Raw genomic sequence first — 24,778 nt, 5'->3', positions numbered from 1 at the left:
CTTCATCAGGACCTCGATAACTTGGCAGCAAAGAAATAGATCATAATACCCTGAGAGCCCCAACAATGATGGTGGAGTGACAACAGTACAAAAATGGATGTCAACCAATGGTGCAGAGAAGTAGTATATATCCTATGGCATAGGCAGTCTCATGGCAGACTTGACTGCAGAATAACATGAAAAGAGTGATGCAAAAACTATAGCCAGATGTTAAGAGTAAAATAATCCTCCATATGTCACTGGATCAACCCGTGTCTGTATAAGATGAGCTTCAACTTCATAAACAAACCATCAAACAATGAATTAATTAAAGTTTTGAGGTAGAAGCATCACCTCCATCTGCCAACATAAGGATATCTGATATACCAGATAACAACCAGCGATAGTCCTCCAACATCAGTCAATTGCTGCTTAAAGTTGCTGGAGTATCCCACAGTTACCATACTCCTACCCAAGTTTAAGTTCTGCAATAAGGCATCAGAAAAGAATACCCCTAGACTGATTACTGAGCCAAGAGAATTACTTTGATGGTGGGCCTGGCTGCGGGTGCAATTGCTGGGATTGAGCCTTGGGACCTAAACAGGGGGCTCCTGCGGGGGTGAGCACTACACTACCAAAGGTTTTGTATCTCATTTATTTAGTCTTTTGATTTACACATCTGTGCAGTATAGCACAGCACTGGCAGGTCAGGAGCCCAGAATTGAAATGGGGAAAGGCAGATGAAACACTCCAGGAAGTGTCTAATGCTGAAAACTCTGCTGTAAATCAAAGTTCACTCACCATTGCCAGACAGATAAGTATTTAAAGGCGACTTTCTGGCACCTTTAATTTTTAACCAAATATCCACTGCCCCCTAGCAGATTTACTGCTACAGGGCGGCTGTTCTGTGCATAATCACGTAAATAATACGTATTCAGTATATACAGTATCTCATAAAAGTGAGCACACCCTTCACATTTTTATAAATATTTTATTATATCTTTTCATGTGACAACACTGAAGAAATGACACTTTGCTACAATGTAAAGTAGTGAGTGTACAGCTTGTATAACAGTGTAAATTTGCTGTCCCCTCAAAATAACTCAACACATAGCCATTATTATCTAAACTGCTGGCAACAAAAGTGAGTACACCCCCAAGTTAAAATGTCCAAATTGGGCCCGAAGTGTGAATATTTTGTGTGACCACCATTATTTTCCAGCACTGTCTAAACTCTCTTGGGCATGGAGTTCAGCAGAGCTTCACAGGTTGCCACTGGAGTCCTCTTCCACTCCTCCATGATGACATCACGGAGCTGGTGGATGTTAGAGACCTTGCACTCCTCCACTTTCCGTTTGAGGATGCCCCACAGATGATCAATAGGGTTTAGGTCTAGAGACATGCTTGGCCAGTCCATCAACTTTACCCTCCACTTCTTTAGCAAGGAAGTGGTCGTCTTAGAGGTATGTTTGGGGTCGTTATGTTGGTATACTGCCCTACGGCCCAGTCTCCAAAGGAAGGGGATCATGCTCTGCTTCATTATGTCACAGTACATGTTGGCATTCATGGTTCCCTCAATAAATTGTAGCTCCCCAGTGCCAGCAGCACTCATGCAGCCCCAAACAATGACACTCCCACCTCCATGCTTCACTGTAGGCAAGACACTTGTCTTTGTACTCCTCACCTGGTTGCCACAACACACGCTTGACACCATCTAAACCTATGAAGTTCATCTTGGTCTCATTAGACCACAGGACATGTTTCCAGTATTCCATGTCCTTAGTCTGCTCATCTTCAGAAACCTGTTTGCAGGCTTTCTTGTGCATCATCTTTAGTAGAGGCTTCCTTCTGGGATGACAGGCATGCAGACCAATTTGATGCAGTGTGTGGCATATGGACTAAGCACTGGCAGGCTGACCGCCCCAACCCCCCCGCCCTTTCAACCTCTGCAGCAATTCTGGAAGCACTCATACGTCTATTTCCCAAAGACAACCTCTGGATAAGATGCTGAACACGTGTACTAAACTTCTTTGGTTGACCATGGCGAGGCCTGTTCTGAATGGAACCTGTCCTGTTAAACCGCTGTATGGTCTTGGCCACTGTGCTGCAGCTCAGTTTCAGGGTCTTGGCAATCTTCTTATAGCCTAGGCCATCTTTATGTAGAGCAACAATTCTTTTTTTTCAGATTTTCAGAGAGTTCTTTGCCATGCGGTGCCATGTTGAACTTCCAGTGACCAGTATGAGAGAGTGAGAGCGATAACATCAAATTTAACACACCTGCTCCCCATTCACACCTGAGACCTTGTAACACTAATGAGTCACATGACCCCAGGGAGGGAAAATGGCAAAATGGGCCCAATTTGAACATTTTCAGTTAGGGGTGTACTCACTTTTGTTGCCAGTGGTTTAGACATTAATGGCTGTGTGTTTAGTTATTTTGAGGGGACAGCAAATTTACACTGTTATACAAGCTGTACACTCACTACTTTACATTGTAGCAAAGTGTAATTTCTTCAGTTTTGTCACATGAAAAGATATAATAAAATATTTACAAAAATGTGAGGGGTGTACTCACTTTTGTTAGATACTGTATGTGATTCTGCACTTCTGCATAGGGGGCGTGCTTGGTTAGAGACAGGGAGCAATTTAGGGCACTATGCTGCAGAGCTCTCTGTGCTCCCAATGGACTTCAGCTGAATGGGTTAACACTACCTCGCCTCCATCCATCGGGGGAGCTGGCATGCAGAATAAGCTTAAAGGCTTGATGGTTGGCAACATTTAATCATGGGAGACGAAGTTTGGAAAATTATCTTTACTTCCGCAGTCTATGGGCCTTTGCACTACAAATGCCTATGCAAGCTAGGTTTACGGGGAGAGAGTTGTATTTTCTGAGGCTGAATACCAAGGGTTTTTTTTCTTTGTTACCAGGAGATGTGCACATCGCTGCTCCTGTGTGCATATGAATCTGCCACGAGCCTGCGGTTGTAAAAAAAAAAAAAAAAATGGTTTGGAAGGGTCCATACAGAAGAAGGTACCCAGGTGCTGAGGACTGGAGTTGCTCTAGGCAGATTCAAAAGTGAGCTGACATCTGAACAGTGAGACCCCCTGTTGCTGTATCTTTGGGACTGGTTAGAGGGCACTGCTGCCATCAACCTGTTGCTGCTAGCAGAGACTGAGCACAGAAACTGGCTGTCTAACTTGCAGCATTATTAACTATATGCAGACTTTATTGGGACTTTACTCATATACATCACCATAAAGACTAGGCCCCATCGCTAGCCGGTTGAAGAACTAGGGCTAAAGACTGTTCACAAGAACCTTGCCTATTGTCCTGAGTCAGAGGTGGGTTGATGATGTCACAACCTCTGATTCAGCCAATCAGAGTAAGCTTTGTATTCATTGCTAGACAGGGGCGTAACTACAGGGGTTGCAGGGGTTGCAACTGCTACCGGGCCCCATGCTCCAGGGGGCCCGGTAGCAAACCAGTGGGTGAACTTCCAGGATCTCAAAGGTCACACTTGCGACCGGGCCCTGGCATTGCACCACTGTGGGGAGGCCCCAAGATTGCAGGAAGGGGGCCCACTGCAGAACTTGTGAAAGGATCCTGCTGTGGGACCATAAAAAAAGGCCATGCAACGAGAGTAAAGAGCCCCAGGATTAGTGGGAAGAGCCCCGGGCTTGAAGGGAAGGGCCCCGGCCAGGGGACTGGGGGGCCCTTCATGGTTTCTTGCATCGGGGCCCTGAAGGTTCTAGTTACGCCTCTGTTGCTAGAATACATTGCTTTCTGTGAATGGCTGAGCGCCGATCAGATAGACTGTAATGTGTTCTGGGTATGAGACATGAAGTCTCGCCATGAAACCGTAACACAGTGCTGTATGTAGCCGCAGCTCAATACAGTTTATACAGCACATCCAGGAGCTTCACATGTTAGTGAGGGACATAGTTCATTTGGGCCAGTGTGAAGTGTATCAAAAGCTGGAGTTCAGCTTTAAATCAGATATTTTTGCCCTTAAGTCCCTTTACTTCTAACAGGCTGAGATTACACCTTTTGTTCCTAAATACCAGACATTACTGAAATGTCAGTGTAGATAAAATAACCTTAACCCGGCTGTACTTTCTAACCAGCTAGTGCTGTTGAACCAGAGTTGCCAGTAGCAGGAATGGGCAGGAGCAGAGTTCCCGTAAGATGTTATTTGGAATGTAAATGCCTACATAACTGCAGATTCAAAGGTAACTCAGGCCAAACTTGTGTTTGTAGGTCAAAGACGTCAGTAGAGTCTGAATAACAAAACACTCAGGATTCACTGATAAAGAGTAGCATTGGGAGGATTACTGGTCGAGAGGAAGAGTAGGGTACCTTTAGGCTGAACTCTGTGTCGATATACAGACACAAATAATGCAGCTCTGTATTTATTAATACATTGCTAAAGGTAAACTCTGGCCTAACCTTCAGTCTTGTACAGTTGTAGGGACTCCTCTCCTATACTGAAGTTGCTTACTCTGATTTCACTGCACACTGTTAGCTTCTCACAGTGTGCATTTAGAATACTAAAAATACAATCCCAGAAAAGTGTTATTCCTCTTCAATCAAATAAATATGAAATACTGCATATAAATATTTCATACTGTTAGCATACTATTCGATCTAGTAGCCAGCAACTTTCACATTACAAACATGGTAGCTTTGTATTGCACATGGACACCTACCTTCAGTGTTATACGTATATGTATTGTAGACTGTTGGAGTGTAGCTGATAACTGCTGCGGAACCTCTTCCTTTGTTGCTGCTGTATTATCCTTCTGCAGTGTGGACAGGATTAAACTGAATATTCATTATTGCAGAAGTGCAGAAGCCATCCTTAAGGAGACCACTTTGCAGTGCTCGTCTATGGAGTGTCTCCAGTACAGGGGGCAGCCATCTTGGCTGGGTCTGAATTGATCCTGAAAGATGGTGATTGGCTGATGCAACCAATCATGGAGAAGTGTGTTGGCAGGCTGCTGATTTGAAAGTAGTTGACAGTCTCAAAGCTAGCAGGGATGTGAAAACAGAGACTGAACTACTGGCAGAACAGATCCCTGCCATAGCTGACCACAATTGGGTGAACTCAGAGAAGCAAAGAGACAGAGAACCTTTTCCCTGGGAGGGTGTGAGGTGTGATTTGGAGGCCTAGTGAGTTTAGGTAGGGAGCACTCTCAATGCTTGTAAGGAAGGGAAAGATGGACTGTGTCAGCAGGATTGAAAGAGAGACATCACAGAAACTACTATCCCTGTCTGAGGACTTGAACTGAATCAGAGTGCATGTCTGGAGACCCAGAAGAGGAAACCCTGGGTTGTACTAACCTTGTACAAGTTCATCTGTTGTCTGCTTGGAACTGTTGTGGTTTCCTTAAGGGCCCCATCTTCCGACCATCTTTTTTTTCATCATTCACTGGCCAGTGTGATAAAATGGGGACTGTTTTTATATACTGTTGCCAGGTAAATACAGTTCAGTTCTGTTATTTGCTTTTAGTCACAATACTGCAGGTGTTTAACGTGGGCGTAAAGTCCAATGTAGGATTGCATACCTACAGGTAAGTCTATAAAAAGGCAGAAAATATGGTACAGTAAATATCTCCTAATCCTGCACTGTTTTGGAGATATTTACTTTAGATGCAGCCGGTGAAGTCACTGGCACATGGCATACCTGTGGCATTCCTTCAGAACCGTGCCGTAAACAGTTAAAGTGACGTCATCCCCGGCTCGGCCGTTCATATTGGCTGAGCCGGTACAAGGGAGGGGCGGATGCCCTGGGCGGTAAAATTTTTTGGAGAGAGGGGGGGGGGCGACAAAAGTGGCTGGACAACTTTCACACACTGACTGTGTGTGCAATTGCCGCCAGCCTCTAAAGCTCTGTGTGCCTGCAACGATGTGCCGAGTACGCTCCTGCACCCAGCACAGCCTGAAGCCTTCCCTTCTGTTCTGTCAGCGGAGCAGAGAAAACTCCCCCCCCCCGACAGGCGCTCTGTAGTCCCGGCCCGGCGTGACGTCATTCACTGAGAAGCCGGCCAGATGGGAGGAGCATAGAGTGCTCTGCTTCAGCCGCAACCTCGAGGAGCTGAGGAGAGGGGAAGGCACAGGCACTGTCTCTCTGTCTGCAGCAGGTGAAGGTGAAGCTGGTGATAATAACAAATTGGTAAACCTTTCAGATTGGGGGGGGGGGGGGGGTCTGGCTGAGAGGAGGAGGTCAACTATTTAGATTGGGGGGGGGGGGTCTAGGTGAGAGGAGGAGGTTAACCAATTGTATTTAATTTCTGAAATATGCAGCATTTGTCTTTGTGTTTATTACTGCCACTGGTGTTAATTTTTAAAATGCAGCATGAGGGGGTTAATGTATTGTCGCTGGTCACTGCAGCACTTTGTGCTGCATTAGTGGCACCAGTGTCAGTATTAACCACTTCCTGACCGCCCGCTGCAGTTATACTGCGGCAGGGCGGCCCTCCTGCGCGAACCAACGTAGGTATACGTTGGTCGCATGCCCGTCAGCGGGGACTCCGATGCACGAGGCAGGCAACTCCGATTGCCGCCTGACACCTGCAATCTCTCCCTGCTGAGAGAGAAGGACGGTCGGCTGTTGTAAACACAGCCGACCGTCCTTCTCCCTGGAATGATCATAGAGCCCCTGTGATCCTTCTATATAGGATCACAGGTCTCTGTGATCATTTCACAAGCCACGCCCCATACAGTTAAAATCACACCCCTAGGTACACATTTAACCCCTTGATCACCCACAGTGTTAACCTCTTCCCTGCCAGTGTCTTTATTACAGTAACAGTGCATATTTTTAGCACTGATTACTGTAGTAATGTCACTGGTCCCCCCAAAAGTGTAAAAAATGTCAGTCAAGGGTCCGATCTGTCCCCCGCAACGTCGCAGTCCCGCAAAGAATCGCAGATCGCCGCCATTACTAGTAAAAAATAAAAAATAAAAAAAATACAAATGACATAAATATTTCCCGTAGTTAGTAGACGCGATAACTTTTGCACAAACCAATCAAAATACGATTATTGTGATTTTTTTTTTTTACCAAAAATATGTAGCAGAAAACAAATCGGCCTAAAAAGTTAAAAAAATTTTGATTTTTTTAATTTTTTTATTGGGAATGTTATATAGCAGAATGTGAAAAATATTGTTTTTTTTTTCAGAATTGTGTACCATCTTCGCCCTGGGCACCAAATGACCTTGTCCCAGCCCTGCATATCGGGGGAAGCCCACAAACCTGGAAAGAAGCCCGGAAAAATATAAATTTTTGTAAATAATTGGGAAATAGACGTATGAGTACTGCAGCATTGCTGTAACGGGTTGAAGGGGTAGGGTGTTAGCCTGTCAGTGCTCAGACCATATGCGCACACTGCATCAAATTGGTCTGCATGGCTGTCATCCCAAAAGGAAGCCTCTTCTAAAGATGATGCACAAGAAAGCCTGCAAACAGCTTGCTGAAGACAAGCAAACTTATGGGCCATACACACTATAAGATTTTCTGAAGACTTTTTCCTTCAGACTTACCAAAACCATATAATATGAGGTCAAACCTAAACACTTTCAATTTGTATGCAATCTGGCAGGCCCTTGCACTACATAGAAAAGGTAAATCTGAAGGAAAAAGTCTTCAGAAAATCTTATAGTGTGTATGGCCCTTAAGGACATGGATTACTGGAACCATGTCCTGTGGTCTGATGAGACCAAGATAAACTTTGGTTCAGATGGTTTCAAGCGTGTGTGGCGGCAAACCAGTCAAGCATGGTGGTGGGAGTGTCATGGTCTGGGGCTGCATGAGTGCTGCCGGCACTGGGGAGCTACAGTTCATTGAGGGAACCATGAATGCCAACATGTACTGTGACATACTGAAGCAGAGTATGATCCCCTCCCTTTGGAAACTGGGCTGCAGGGCAATATTCTAACATGATAACGACCCCAAATACACCTCCAAGATCCCCCCCCCCCCCAGCCACAAAATGATTTGGACCAGTGCACAAAGCAAGCTCCACAAAGACATGGATAAGCAAGTTTGGGGTGGAGGAACTTGACTGGCCTGCACAGAGTCCTGACCTCAATCTGATAGAACACCTTGGGGATGAATTAGATCAGAGACTGCAAGCCAGACCTTCTAATTCAACATCAGTTCCTGACCTCACAAATGCGCTTCTGGGAGAATGGTCAAACATTCCTATAGACACACTCCTAAACCTTGTGGACAGCCTTCCCAGAAGAGTTGAAGCTGTTATAGCTGCAAAGGGTGGGCCAACTCAATATTGAACCCTACAGACTAAGACTGGGATGCCATTAAAGTTCATGTGTGTTTAATGGCATGTGTCCCAATACTTTTGATAGTATAGTGTGTGTGTATGTGTATATATATATATATATATATATATATATATTTTTATATATATATATATATATATATATATATATATATATATATACTGCTCAAAAAAATAAAGGAACACTTTGAAAACACCAACACATCAGATCGCAATGGGGAGAAAAATATCATGCTGGATAACTATACCAGCGTTACTCAACATTTTTTCAGTCAAGGCACCCTTTGAAATTATAGACAATCTGGAGGCACCCTTTAAAATTATGGACAGTCTCGAGGCACCCATACTAAAATGTAAAAAACGTTTCTAATCAGTTAGCTAATGTTCAAGCAAGGATGCTGTGGAGGCAACTGAGATCCTTCTTATCAACTGATGACATAATTGGTTGTTAGGATGCCAGTGTCTAAAAGGTTGTAATGGTGCATAATTACATTTTTGATACATTTTTGGCATTTTACCAAAGCACCCCTGAAGAAGCCTCAAGGCACCCTGGTTGAAAAAGACTGATCTATACTGATATGGATTGGGTAATGTGTTAGGAATGAAAAGATGCAACATCCTTTGATGAAAATGAAAATTATCAACCTACAGAGGGCTGAATTCAAAGACACCCCGAAAAATAAAGTAAAAAATCCTCCCAGGTCTGGACCAGGGCATCGCTGAGCTTCTAAACAGACTGAGGTGCAACTTGGTGGCGTCAGATGGACCGTAAAACATAATGTCCCAGAGGTGTTCTATTGGATTTAGGTCAGGCGAGCGCGGGGGCCATTCAGTTGTATAAATTCCTTCATCCTCCAGGAACTGGCTGCATACGCTCGCCACATGAGGCCGGGCATGATTGTGCACCAGGAGGGACCCAGGACCCACTGCACCAGCATAGTGTCTGACAATGGGTCCAAGAATTTCATCCCGATACCTAATGGCAGACAGGGTGCCATTGTCTAGTGCGTCCCTCCATAGATATGCCTACCCAGACCATCACTGACCCACCATCAAACCAGTCATGCTGAACGATGTTCAGAGATGTATAGTAACGAAGTAGAACTACTTAAGTACTGTACTTAAGTACCAAAATGCGGTATCTGTACTTTCCTAGAGTAGAATTTTTTTCTCCTACTTCTACTTTTACTTCACTACATTTTTTCGATGATTTCGATACTTCTACTCAAGTATTTTTTTTTTGTGCTGCATAGTTACTCGTTACTTTTAAAAAAATTACCACTGCCAGAACAGTAGATGGCAGGTTTCATAAAGCTCAAAAAAATGTGTATAATGTCATTTGTAAATCAGCTCATACGAAAATAAAGGCTGTGTATAATAAAAGCTGCTATACCAAATCTTTCCAATAAAAAGAAAATATGAAACAAACAAATAAATGGTGCTACAGCGCTTAAAGTGCATCAAGAAACTACTAACAAACACAGGTTAATCATTTGAATAAATCATTTGAAATAATAAAAACAATATGATGTTCATACTTTTGACTTCTTTCTTTAATAACTACATAACACAGTACTTGTACTTCTACTTTCAGTACTTGAGTAGAAATTTTTTTTCAAAACTACTGGTACTTTTTACTTTTAGTACTTAAGTAGCAAATTTTTTGAAAAAACTACTTGCAATACTTAAGTAAAAAAAATGTTGAATACTTTAGTACTTCTACTTAAGTAACTTTTTCTGCGAGCACTTCCACTTCTACTCAAGTAATTTTTTGATCGAGCACTTGTACTTTTACTCAAGTAGAAATTTCGAGTACTTTATACAAGTCTGACGATGTTACAGGCAGCATAATATTCTCCACGGCTTCTCCAGACCCTTTCACGTCTGTCACATGTGCTCAGGGTGAACCTGCTCTCATCTGTGAAAAGCAGAGGGCGCCAGTGGTGGACCTGTCAATTCTCATGGCAAATGCCAGTCGAGCTCCAGAGTGCCAGGCAGCAAGCACAGGGCCCACTAGAGGGCTTTGGGCTCTCATGAAGTCTGTTTCTGATTGTTTGGTGAGAGACATTCACACCAGAGGCCTGCTGGAGGTAATTTTGTAGGGCTCTGGCAACGGAGCAGATACCGGTCCTGCTGATGAGTTAAGGACCTTCTACTACCCTGTCCAGCTCTCCTCGAGTAAGTGCCTGTCTCCTGAAATCTCCTCCATGCTCTTGAGACTGTGCTGGGAGATTGCAAACCTTCTGGCAATGGCACGTATTGATGTGCCATCCTGGAGGAGTTTGACTGCATTTGCAACCTCTAAAGCAGGTATGAGGAACCTTTTTTCTGCCAAGAGCCATTTGGGTATTTATAAAATCCTTCGGGGGCCGTACAAAATTGTCAACTTAAAAATGTGCCTGTTATATTTGGTCAAACATTTAACCACTTCCCGCCCGCCCTATTACAAATTGACGGCGGGAATGTGGTTGAGTTATCCTGACCGGACGTCATATGACGGCGGCAGGATAACACCGCTCTGGGCGCCCCCCGGGGGCGCGCAGAGCGGCGATCGGTGATGCGAGGTGTCAGTCTGACACCCTGCATCTCCGATCTCGGTAAAGAGCCTCTGACGGAGGCTCTTTACCATGTGATCAGCCGTGTCCAATCACGGCTGGTCACATAGTAAAACAGGAACAGCCGTTGATCGGCTTTCCTTAGTTCGTGCCTGACAGGCACGAGTAAAGGAGCGCCGATCGGCGGCTCCCCTGACAGGGGGGGGGTCGGCACTGGTAATCAGATCATTGATTACCAGTGCAGACCCTCGGGGGGGGGGGTGCCACTAGATCCACCAGGGATGCCCACTATGACCCCAGGGATGCCCACTATGACCCCAGGGATGCCCACTATGACCCCAGGGATGGCGATCAGGGCTCAGGGAGCCCCCCATTGCCCTCCCCATCAGTGATGCCCACTAGTGTTCTCCCTATCAGTGCTGCCCACAAGTGCCCATCATTGCCATCCTTTAGTGTCGCCCACCAGTGCCCATTATTGCCCACCAGTGCCGCCTATCAGTGCCCATTAGTGCCCATCAGTGCCGCCCGTCAGTGCCGATCAGTGCCGCCCATCAGTGCCCATCAGTGCCCACCAGTGCTGCCTATCAGTGCCCATTAGTGCCCGTCAGTGCCGCCTATCAGTGCCCGTCAGTGCCGCCTATCAGTGCCCAGCAGTGTCGCCTATCAGTGCCCACCAATGCTGCATATCAGTGCTACCTATCAGTGCCACATATCAGTGCCTATCAGTGCCGCCTATCAGTGCCGCCTATCAGTGCCACCCCATCAGTGCCACCCCATCATTGCCTCCTCATCAGTGCCTGTCAGTGCAGTCTCATCAGTGCTCATCAGTGCAGGAAAAAACTTATTTATTTACAAAATTGTATAACATAAACAATAAAACTTTTTTTTTTTTTTCAAACTTTTCTGTCTTTTTTTATTTGTTTAGCAAAAAGTAAAAATCGCACAGGTGATCAAATACCACCAAAAGAAAGCTCTATTTGTGGGGGGAAAATGATATAAATTTGGTGTAAGTACAGTGTTGCATGACCGCGCAATTGTCATTCAAAATACAACAGCGCTAAAAGGGGAAAATTGGCCTGGGCGGGAAGGGAGGGAAGTGCCCTGTATTAAAGTGGGTAATTAACTCACCCCTAATGTGATGGCTGCAACTGCTTCTCTTTGGTGAGGTGTGTGATGTTAGCTGGTATTGATGATGTTGCTACTGGCAACTGGTTTTCCAGGTTTGCGTTGGTCAGTCTGGAGCATAGTCGACTCTTTGCGGTGGTAAGTTTTGAAAAGAACTGCTGATGGGTATTGTTGGTTGGTACTACTGGTGGGTATAGCTGGCTGGTACTGCTGGTGGGTACAGCTGGCTGGTACTGCTGTGGGTACTGCTGGCTGAGGCTGGTACTGCTGGCTTGTACTGTGCTGTGGGTACTGCTGGCTGGTACTGTTGTGGGTACTGCTGGCTCAGGCTGGTACTGCTGTGGGTACTGCTGACTCAGGCTGGTACTGTGCTGTGGGTACTGCTGGCTCAGGCTGGTACTGCTGGCTGGTACTGTGCTGTGGGTACTGCTGGCTGGTACTGCCGCCTCGGGCTGGTTCTACTGGCTAGTACTGCTGGCTCAGGCAGGTACTGCTGGCTCAGGCTGGTACTGCTGACTGGTACTACTGTGGGTACTGCTGGCTGATATTGCTGTGGGTACTGCTGGCTCAGGATGGTACTGCTGTGGGTACTGCTGGCTGGTACTGTTGTGGGTATTGATGACTCTGGCTGGTACTGCTGTGGGTACTGCTGGTTCTGCTGTGGGTACTGCTGGCTCTGGCTGGTACTGCTGTGTGTACTGCTGGTTCTGCTGTGGGTATTGCTGGCTGTGTCTGGTACTGCTGTAGTACTCTTGGTTCTGGTTGGTACTGCTGGTTCTGGCTGGAACTGTTGTGAGTACTGCTGGTTCTGGCTGGTACCGCTGTGGGTACTGCTGGTTCTTGCTGGTACTGCTGTGGGTACTGCTGGCTGTGGCTGGTACTGCTGGCTGTGGCTGGTACTGCTGGTTTTGGCTGGTACTGCTGGCTCTTGTTGGTACTGCTGGTTCTGGCTGGTACTGCTGGTTCTTGCTAGTACTGCTGGCTCTGGCTGGTACTGCTGGCTCTGGCTAGTACTGCTGGTTCTGGCTGGTACTGCTGGCTCTGGCTGGTACTGCTGGTTCTTGCTAGTACTGCTGGCTCTGGCTTGTACTGCTGGTTCTGGCTAGTACTGCTGGCTCTGGCTGGTACTGCTGCCTCTGGCTAGTACTGCTGGCTCTCACTAGTACTGCTGCCTCTGGCTAGTACTGCTGGCTCTGGCTGGTACTGCTGGTTCTGGCTAGTACTGCTGGCTCTGGCTGGTACTGCTGGCTCTGGCTGGTACTTCTGGTTCTGGCTGGTACTGCTGGTTCTGGCTGGTACTGCTGGATCTGGCTGGTACTGCTGGTTCTGGCTGGTACTGATGGTTCTAGCTGGTACTGCTGGCTCTGGCTGGTACTGCTGGTGCTGGCTAGTACTGCTGGCTCTGGCTGGTACTGCTGGTTCTTGCTAGTACTACTGGCTCTGGCTGGTACTGCTGGCTCTGGCTGGTACTGCTGGCTCTGGCTGGTACTGCTGGTTCAGGCTGGTATACACCGGTCAGCTGTAACTTTAGGACCACCCACCTAATATTGAGTAGGCCTAGACCTCTGAAGGTATGCTGTGGTATCTGACATCAAGCCATCATTAGCAGATCCTTTACATCCTGCAAGTTGCGAGGTGGATCCTTCATGGATTGGACTTGTTTTTCCAGAACATCCCGCAGATGCTTGATTGGATTGATGGAGAATTTGGAGGTCAAGTTAATACCTCAAACTCATTGTTCTGGTCCTCAAACCATTCTTGAACCATTTTTTAGATTGTGGCGGAGTACAATATCCAGCTGAAAGAGGCCACTGCCACTACCATTCAGGAATACAGTTTCCATGAAGGGGTGTACTTGGTCAGCAACAATGTTTAGGTAGGTGGTAAGTGTAAAGTAACATCTACATGAATGGCAGGACCAAAGGTTTCCCGGCAGAACTTTGCCCAAAGCATCACACTGCCTCCACCACCTTGCTTTCGCCCCATACTACATCCTGGTGCCATCTCTTCCCCAGGTAGGCGACACACATGCACCTCGACATCCACATGATGTAAAAGAAAACGTGATTCATCAGACCAAGTCACCTTCTTCTATTGCCCTGTGATCCGGTTCTGGTACTCATGCACCCATTGTAGGTGCTCTTGGTTGTAGACCCTGACCAGTCTGCAGCTACGCAGTCCCATATACAACAAACTGCAATGCCCATTTTGTCTGCTTTCAACACATCAACTTCAAGCGCAATTTGTTTACTTGATGCCTAATATATCCCACTGACTTTAAGATGTCATTGTAATGAGATAATCAATGCTATTCACTTACCCTGTCAGTGGTCATAAAGCGTTGGCTGACCAGTGTATATACGACCTTCCATATGCAATACTTTATTTTACCCTATCTAGAGTGAAACTTGAGACTTGTGTCATAATTTCAGGATCTGTTTTATGACGCCCATATGTATGCTACCATATAGTCACATCTACAAGTATATTTCATGTGCACAGTTTAGCAAACCTTCCCTTGATCGACATGTTTACTAGTGTCCCCAGTGGAAGATTTCCCCTCTGTTACTGTTCTGGGGACAGCCCAAAATTTGGGATTTTCAGTAATGATGGTAAGCAGAACAAAAAGAGAGGTTGAATCTCCCCTAACAGGGGCACAGGCAGCAATAAAACATGACAGTTCTTCTAATCCCTCTCCACTCTGTTCAAAACTGAAAAAAATCGTTTTGTCCCCAGTTATACTTTAATTTTTGAGCTTCTATATAATCTTCCTTTTATTACGTTCTTCATGCATCCACAATTTACACAAGTGCAATGTAACCAAGTTTCTACTCCGTTAAAAGTGTATGTATGTCCAAAACCTTTTTTTTTTTTTTCTAGTTTTGTATGGACTAAGCAGTGATGAGAACCCTTGTAAGGTTTTTATTGCTATCTTTGTTCTCACTGGGGATATGTACCCTCTATGTCTGTCCTGGTGACTGTGTGACCAAGACAGAAAATGATAGGTAAATGACGGTAAATGTTTCAGTCGAGACACCTGTTCCAGGAAGCAGGGCCTGCCCCACCATGGGACCCAGGCGGCACTAGAGAGGGGCGGCCCCGGCCGCCGCTTCTCTTCTTCGGCTATCGGTAAAAAAAAAAAAAAGGTCCGCGGCCGGCCTGACATGCACACTACGCATTCGCCGCCGCCGCTCGGCAAAGCCCGTAAACGTTCGGCTATTTCTGGGAATTGCCCGCAGCCCCGCATTCTCCTGTACCATGCCCGCAGCCCCGCATTCTGCTGTACCATACCCGCAGCCCCGCATTCTGCTGTACCATGCCCGAAGCCTTGCATTCTCCTGTACCATGCCCGCAGCCCTGCATTCTCCTGTACCATGCCTACAGCCCCGCATTCTTCTGTACCATGCCTTCAGCCCTGCATTCTCCTGTACAATGCCCGCAGCACTGCATTCTCCTGTACCATGCCCGCAGCCCTGCATTCTCCTGTACCATGCCCGCAGCACTGCATTCTCCTGTACCATGCCCGCAGCACTGCATTCTTCTTTACCATGCCGCAGCACTGCATTCTCCTGTACCATGCTCACAGCACTGCATTCTCCTGTACCATGACCGCAGTCCTGCATTCTCCTGTACCATGCCTTCAGCCCCGCATTCTCCTGTATCATGCCCGCAGCCCCGCATTCTGCTGTACCATACCCGCAGCCCCGCATTCTGCTGTACCATGCCCGCAGCCTTGCATTCTCCTGTACCATGCCCGCAGCCCTGCATTCTCCTGTACCATGCCTACAGCCCCGCATTCTTCTGTACCATGCCTGCAGCCCCGCATTCTTCTGTACCATGCCCGCAGCCCTGCATTCTCCTGTACAATGCCCGCAGCACTGCATTCTCCTGTACCATGCCCGCAGACCTGCATTCTCCTGTACCATGCCCGCAGCACTGCATTCTCCTGTACCATGCCCGCAGCACTGCATTCTTCTTTACCATGCCCGCAGCACTGCATTCTCCTGTACCATGCTCACAGCACTGCATTCTCCTGTACCATGACCGCAGTCCTGCATTCTCCTGTACCATGCCCGCAGCACTGCATTCTTCTGTACCATGCCCGCAGCCCTGCATTCTCCTGTACCATGCCCGCAGCGCTGCATTCTCCTGTACCATGCCCGCAGCTCTGCATTCTTCTGTACCATGTCCACAGCCCTGCATTCTCCTGTGCCATGCCAGCAGCCCCGCATTCTCCTGTACCATGCCCGCAGCTCTGCATTCTTCTGTACCATGCCCACAGCACTGCATTCTCCTGTACCATGCCCGCAGCCCTGCAGGGCACTGTGGCACTATAGACAGTAGAAAGCCTGGTGCGCTCATCTGCCCAGTGTCTACTGCTCTGTCCTGCTCCTGCTGTCACTCCGTACACACTCACACCCCTCTGACTGCTTTCATAGTCCTATAGAATGTGGGGCCCTCTTGGAGGGCATGAATATTTTTTTTTTTTGGGGGGGGGGCAGCATTTCATTCTCGGACCCAGGCAGCACAATGTCTTGGGCCAGCCCTGACAGGAAGATTTCCCTCATCTTAAAAAGATTTCCTTTTACCTGCTGTTGTGTGTCAGATAAAGGGATTGAAGGGAAATCTCCCCAAAGGGACACGTGTGGGACATGTTGATGCCCATGTTGGGTTTAGGGTACTATTTAGTTTTCTTCCTATAGGGGTCTCCATCATTCTTCCTAAATTTAGTTATAAAAGAGAGAGGGTATCCCGGAGAAGTCGGAGTCAGGGATGTTACGGTAAGAGAGCAAGAACTGAGGGTAGAGAGTGACTATGCCCCTGTAGGAGTTCCAGTGCCTGCATCCTGAATAATGTAGACTACCTGGTAGTCTACAGTAAGTGGTCCTCTCACCTTATTGGAATCCCTAGAAAGCTGGAGCACTCTGGAAGAGAGAGAGAGAACCCTGGAGTGAGCATAGCGCTCTACAGAACCACCAATGTTTTTTTTGTTTTTTTTTTAATACCAAGAAGTAATGGACTGTTTCAAGTTATCTTGATTTGAACTGCTAAATACCATGCTGTATGGACTGTTATGAAGCTTGTTGTACAAGTAAAGAAAAGTTCCAGCAGGAGACAGATTGAACCTTGTCATTCGAGTGGCCTATACAGTGAGGGAAAAAAGTATTTGATCCCCTGCTGATTTTGTATGTTTGTCCACTGACAAGGAAATGATAAGTCTTAAATTTGGTTAAATAATGGTAAGTTTATTTAACAGTTAGAGACAGAATAACAACAAAGATATCTAGAAAAACGCAATTCAAAAACGTTATAAACTGATTTGTATTTTAATGAGTGAAATAAGTATTTGATCCCCTATCGATCAGCAAGATTTCTGGCTCCCAGGTGTCTTTTATAGAGGTAACAGACTGAGATTAGAAGCACTCTCTTAAAGGGAGTGCTCCCAATCTCAGCTTGTTACCTGTATAAAAGACACCTGTCTACAAAAGCAATCAATCAGTCAGATTCCAATCTCTCCACCATTGTCAAGATCAAAGAGGTGTCCAAGGATGTCAGGGACAAGGTTGTAGACCTACACAAGGCTGAAATGGGCAACAAGACCACCGCCAGGCAGCTTGGTGAGAAGGTGACAACAGGTGGTGCGATTATTCGCAAATGGAAGAAACACAACATAACTGTCAATCTCCCTCGGTCCAGGGCTCCATGCAAGATCCCACCTTGTGGAGTTTCAAAGATCATGAGAACGGTGAGGAATCAGCCCAGAACTACACAGGAGAATCTTGTCAATGATCTCAAGGCAGCCGGGACCATAGTCACCAAGAAAACAATTGGTACCATACTATTCCGCGAAGGACTGAAATCCTTCAGCACCCATAAGGTCCCCCTGCTCAAGAAAGCACATGTACAGACCCATCTAAAGTTTGCTAATGAACATCTGAATGATTCAGAGGAGAACTGGGTAAAAGTGTTGTGGTCAGATGAGACCAAAATCAAGCTCTTTGGCATAAACTCAACTCGCTGAGTTTGGAGGAGGTGGAATGCTGCCTATGATCTCAAGAACGCCATTCCCACCGTCAAACATGGAGGTGGAAACATTATGCTTTGGTGGTGCTTTTCTGCTAAGGGGACAGAACAACTTTACCGCAACAAAGGGACGATGGACAGGACCATGTGCCGTCAAATCTTGGATGAGAACCTCCTTCCCTCAGCCTTGGCACTGAAAATGGGTCGTGGATTGGTATTCCAGCATGACAATGACCCAAAACACACAGCCAAGGCAACAAAGGAGTGGCTCAAGAAGAAGCACATTAAGGTCCTGGAGTGGCCTAACCAGTCTCCAGACCTTAATTCCATAGAAAATATGTGGAGGGAGCTGAAGGTTTGAGTTACCAAACATCAGCCTTGAAACCTTATTGACTTGGAGAGGATCTGCAAAGAGTGGGACAAAATCTCTCCTGAGATGTGTGCAAACCTGGTAGCAAACTAAAAGAAATGTCTGACCTCTGTGATTGCCAACAATGGTTTGCCACGAAGTACTAAGTCATATTTTGCGAAGGGGGGGGAAATACTTATTTTACTCATTAAAATGCAAATCAAATCATAACTTTTTTGAAATGCGTTTTTGATATTTTGGTTGTTGTTCTGTCTCTCACTGTTAAAATAAACCTATCTTTAAAATTATAGGCTACTCATTTCTTTTTCAGTGGACAAATGTACAAAATCAGCAGGGGATCAAATACTTTTTTCCCTCACTTTACCTGGGGAACATAAAGTAAACGTGGACACTTAGGAACGGGTGGTGGTCAGGAGAAGGAGTGTCAGCCCACAAGGTCATGGTGACAGGTCTCCTGTCTGGACCTTGCGCTGGAAAAACCCAAGACCCTATGCATTAGGACAGGGTGAGTGGCACAACCTCTGATGGACACGACCTTGAACCACTATACTGGGGCCCCTGAACAAATCTGTTGTAAAGTCTTCATGTAGTCCCCTTGCCAAATGCCTTCCAGCTATGGAGTCAGAGCCACAGCTCTGAGCAGGTTTCCGCCCCTCCCGGGCTGAAAGTATTCACACAGGCCCCATAGCATGGGAACTGGCCTATTAGCCACCACCAAGGGGTACTACACACAGACTGCACACAAAAACCTGACAGGGTTTTAACCCTTCACTGTTTTATCCAAACTTAAAAGAAAAAAATTCTGACAATTTATATGTAATATCAGTAATAAACTAAATTAGTCTCTTTTCCAATACCAGATTCCAAAATAAAGTTTATCTGGAACAGGCAAAGAATATCTGTAGCTTAAGGTACATAAATCTTCTAGACAGCACAACCTCCTCTAGAAGTGGAGAAGAGCTTTGTGATGGAGATTTGACGGGCAAATAGATTAACTATAATAGTATATCTACAGTTTTACTTTAAATTCTTTGTGTAGGATCGATTTTTATTATTACTGCTTGGAAGTATATAAATTAGGCCTGTACCTCTTTATCAGTCAGGATTGTTTTTGTGTTTTAGCTATTTTGGATATAACAGATTGGAAAAGATGGAGGGTTATGGACTGGCTTAGTAAAAGCCATGATTTTAATTCCATTGAAATGATGTGGGGGAATCTGAAATAGACAGTTCATGAAAGGAAAACCACAAACAGTTTGCAACTGAAGGGATTCTGCATAGAGAAGTGGTCAAAATGATGTCAGAAACAGCTGAGTAGGTATTTATTGCATACAAGAAGCCTTTTCTAGTAAAACGGGCAAAACCAGCTTCAGAGGCCAAGATTACAGATACTTTTTCTATAGTTCACTATTAAATCTACTGATATTTTTGTTGAATAAATGATTGAATGGGTTAATTTTTTCTGCTTTATATGACATTTTCGTTACTCACTGTTTAATATAATGTACTGTAATGTAATATAATATAATATAGCATAATATATAATAATAATATTTAATTATATAAATGAAGTGAGACCCCCTTAACCACTTGCCGACTGCCGTCAGTATATTTACTACGGCAGTCAGCCCCTCACAGGCAAAGCGACGTAGTTCTACGTCGCTAGCCTGTGAGGGTCTCGGTAGCGAGCGTGGGCCGCCGGAGGCTTAAGTGGTTAAATGGCATTAGTGAATGAGTGGTACAAGCATGAGAGGTCGATGGGTGAATTAACCAGAGTCTGTAAAAAATCAGTTTAGCCAATGGAAGACCATATATTCATTTTCAGCACTGTTTTACAGCGGCACTGAGTGTAAGCGTCTGCTAGCTGCTGGAGGAATCTTTTGCTGAAACTCATAGAGCTATCTACACTGGGGAATAGACTCACAAGATTACGCCAGAGACACCGGAGCCATGTTGTTAAGCTCAGTCCTGGTCCTGTCACCCCTACGTATTTTAAGAAAGACCTTCTACCAGTTCTCCTTCTAGAATGTAAGGTCCTTTTTACTCTTCTGTCGTTAGGCAAGAACAGGCGCCACTACAATTGGTCTACAAGTGGTCTCAGGCCTAGTCTGGGTGTGTTCCTGCAGTGCGACCAAGAACTGCATTGCAGTCGCACAGTCATTCAGGTGAGTGCGTCAAGGACCTTCTATAACCACTCCTCCAGCAGGACCCACAGTTGTTGTAGAATTTCATATTAACCCATGTATTTTATACTATTCATAGTCATTTGCATACGTTATTAATATAATTGTTATTTGCATAGTAGTAGTAGAATTATCATCAATAATATTATTATTCAATATTAAAGCAATAGTTATTAGTCTTTAGTAATGTAGACTATAATATTTCATAATATAGAAAGCTATATCTAAAAGTTGAACTCCAGATGACCTATCTGCTTCCTACTGGTATTTTTTTATAAGACAGTCACAAGTTTACTGGGTGAAATTTTACTAGTATAAAGGTCAGACAGTTTCAGACATCGGTGTCTGAACTGCAAGATTTCCATAAATTTTTTATTTATGGGAATTACATTGACGTATGTGTAGCACCCTACAGGTAGGTGCTAGGTAAATGCATAGTGGGCCTTGTCTGCCTAACAGCAGGGCCATGTTTCTTTTTGCTAGGTAGGTTGTCATGGTTTCTAAGTGTGTCTCATGAGAGGGGAGTCTCCCCACTGGCTCTATTAGAGGCTTCTGATAGGGCAGTGGAGGAAACCCAATCGGGGGACACATCCAAGCCTGTAACTACCCCAGAAGGCAGAATATGCTGCAAAGATTCTGGGAGTGGGTATAAGTTTGGGGGAAGCGCGTGACACAGTGTCTTTGGCAGGAGCAGAGTCCCAGGAGGGAGAGTACGGCTGTCTCTCCTCCTGTCTGAGGAAGCGGATGTCTCGGGGGGTCGCCTGAGGATCCAGAGAGAGAGTGCTGAGTTGAGCTGAGGGGATCCGGTGTGCCGAGAACCAGCGGAGAGCGAGAGAGGTCCAGTCCCAGGAAATGCTTCACTCAATGGTGGGAGGTAGTAAATATCACAAATCTTGTATACGGATAAAGAATATATATAATAGGTGTATGAATAAATAGGTAGGTTGCGTGAAGATAAAATGTACTGGTATAATACAAAACTAATACTCTAAAATCCGACATTAAGTGTATATGAAGACATAAATAGTGACATATAATACCATAAATATACTGCTGTAAAAGTTAGTGCCCTTCAAGTGAGGGTGAAGTGGTGACGTTAGAGAGAAATAAATAAATAAATATATAAGTTATTAAAGTGCAGTAAAATAATTTATAAAGTAAATAGCAGATCAATAAGTGGTGATAAAAGGTATAATGCAAAAAATTGATTGTGGTGGCCTAGGTGGCCAAAGAGTGACGTGCTCAATAGAATAATCTCAATCCCAAAAAGGGGGAGAGAGAGAGAGTGCCCAGGTGGGGTCCCCCAAAAAGCACAGTGGGGTGAACCAAAGAATAAAAAATTAAAAAAACAAATATCAGAAATGTGATACAAAAGTAGTGAATAGGTGCCTATTAAACCGGATGTCTTTAACGGCAAAGGTGTATTGGTGGAAGAAATGCGCAAAGGAATATGGTCCAAAAATGCACAAAAAGGTGCATCAACAGAGTCCAATAAAGCGCATGTAGGTATAACAGTCCACAATGATGCTGAAGTGCCAAAATCACAGGTGCCACGGGGTGGATAATTCTAGGGTAAGGACTATGGTGCTCCCCTATTCAGTGGGTCCGGTTCTCCCCTTTCTAGTAAAATACCGAGCTTACCAGAAAGAACTACCCCTGCAGGGGTAGAGCGCAGGTCGATATTAGTAGGGATCGCTCCCAAGGAAGAGGGGTCCGGTCACCTGGTCCACTTCAAAAGTTCCAGTTCCCCGGGTCACAATTGCTCAGCGTATTAGTAGGGGTATCCCGACTTTAATGCTCCAAAAGAACCATCCCAGGACATGTGTGTATAAAAAGATGCCTCCAAATAGTGAAATACCGCTAAACCATTTATTAATGCATCAAAGATAAAAACAGGTACTCACAATAAACAGTGGTAGCAATCTTTCAAAAGACTTAGGGGCCGCAAGGTCCTCTCTGGCGGTGGGGTGGTGCACAGGGTCGGGAGAACTCTGTTGATGCACCTTTTTGTGCATTTTTGGACCATATTCCTTTGCGGGACCCCACCTGGGCACTCTCTCTCCCCCCCTTTTTGGGATTGAGATTATTCTATTGAGCACGTCACTCTTTGGCCACCTAGGCCACCACAATCAATTTTTTGCATTATACCTTTTATCACCACTTATTGGTCTGCTATTTACTTTATAAATTATTTTACTGCACTTTAATAACTTATATATTTATTTATTTATTTCTCTCTAACGTCACCACTTCACCCTCGCTTGAAGGGCACTAACTTTTACAGCAGTATATTTATGGTATTAAATGTCACTATTTATGTCTTCATATACACTTAATATCGGATTTTAGAGTATTAGTTTTGTATTATACCAGTACATTTTATCTTCACGCAACCTACCTATTTATTCATACACCTATTATATATATTCTTTATCCGTATACAAGATTTGTGATATTTACTACCTCCCACCATTGAGTGAAGCATTTCCACCATTTTACGCATATATTGGCAGCGCCAAGCACTTCTTCCTTTTCTCACATATTTAGTATAATCTCTAGCAGATTATATTCCGAAGTGGGCTGCAGCCAATCGGATTCCATTTTCCATTTTTCCCTACTACCTCCCTGCTCTCCTATCCTAAGCGCGGATTTTCCTCTACTTTTACTCAGTCCCAGGAAAGCCTACATAGGTCGTGAGTACTGAGGATTGCCCCTGGTGGTCTGCCTGAAGTGCTAGAGGAGACCACTCCGGAGGAGGTTCTGGGATCCAGTGTCAGCTAGCTGTAAAGGGGATACCTAGGTTGAGGACCCTGAAGTAGCAAAGGGGGTACATAGTCAGTGGACCTTGAAGAGCTAAAAGAGAAAAGGAGGCGCCTGTTCCTCAGCTACACAATAGGAGGTGCTTCAAATTCCTTCTCCAGGAGTGAAACACTCCTCTACTTATCTTCTCGTGAAGTCCAGAAAAATGTCTATAATGCTGTTTGTAGCCTACGAAAGGGAATTTTCCACATTCCCTCTGCAATTGAAGGCATGCAGCGGAACAATGACTATCTTCTCTCCGAAGGGGAGCCTACCCAGAGCTTACTCACAACTGCAGGCTGCACATGAGGTTGCCCCTTCTCTTTCCCATGCAGGACTGGACTCAAGCTTCTTGGCACTTATTTATGCCACAAACTGCCAAAATGACAAAGTCAGGAAGTGACGAAACGTTAGGGGCTTGGCTACACGACAGACTGAAGGAGTGATCAAGGTGAGCAGGGTGATTCATCTGGCTCAGTGGACAATATGTACTTCACGCTGCAGCATCCCGGACTAGAGTGAGCTCCCCTATCCCTCTCATTTGTTTATTGGATGTATATATGCGCTTGGCAAGTTAAATACATGTACAGGCATTATATATTGTTTTTGTGGATTAAATAAAGTGTTTTAATGGTACTGCACTAGTGGGGTCCCTCTGTTATATGTTTTTTTCCACATGGTTTGGAGCTAAGGATTATCCATCCCCCAACCCAGTGGCGTAGCTAGAGCATTTGGCACCCGGGGCGGATCCTATATTTGGCACCCCCCCAACTTTAAAATGTAAAAACACCCACAGAAATTTGTAATGTTTTCAAGAATATTTATTGCACAAATTTCACAGCCCCCCATCACAGTGCCCCTTGCCATCTGCCCCCTCCCCCGTTTCTCTAATCACAGTTCCTCCTTCCTCCTTTTGCACTCTCTGCCTCCCCTGCACAGTCCTACCTTCAGCATAAATAGATAGCTAATATTATTAGCAATGTATTTAAGTTTGAGTAAGAGATTGGAGACTTGCTAAAGGAGATGGTCAGAGACTGCAGTCATAGTACAGGAGATGGACAGAGACTGCAGACATGATACAGGAGATGGTCAGAGACTGCGGACATAGTACAGGAGATGGTCAGAGACTGCAGACATGATACAGGAGATGGTCAGAGACTGCGGACATAGTACAGGAGATAGTCAGAGACTGCAGACATGATACAGGAGATGGTCAGAGACTGCGGACATGATACAGGAGATGGTCAGAGACTGCGGACATAGTACAGAAGATGGTCAGAGACTGCAGACATGATACAGGAGATGGTCAGAGACTGCCGACATGGTACAGGAGATGGTCAGAGACTACAAACTTGATACAGGAGATGGTCAGAGACTGCAGACATGATACAGGAGATGATCAGAGACTGCAGACACCTTCTGGTTTATATGAGGACCGCTGT

Source organism: Pelophylax lessonae, assembly GCF_965119305.1.
Source record: "Pelophylax lessonae genome assembly, chromosome: 1".
Taxonomy (NCBI): Eukaryota; Metazoa; Chordata; class Amphibia; order Anura; family Ranidae; genus Pelophylax; species Pelophylax lessonae.
This window is presented reverse-complemented; position numbering follows the sequence as displayed.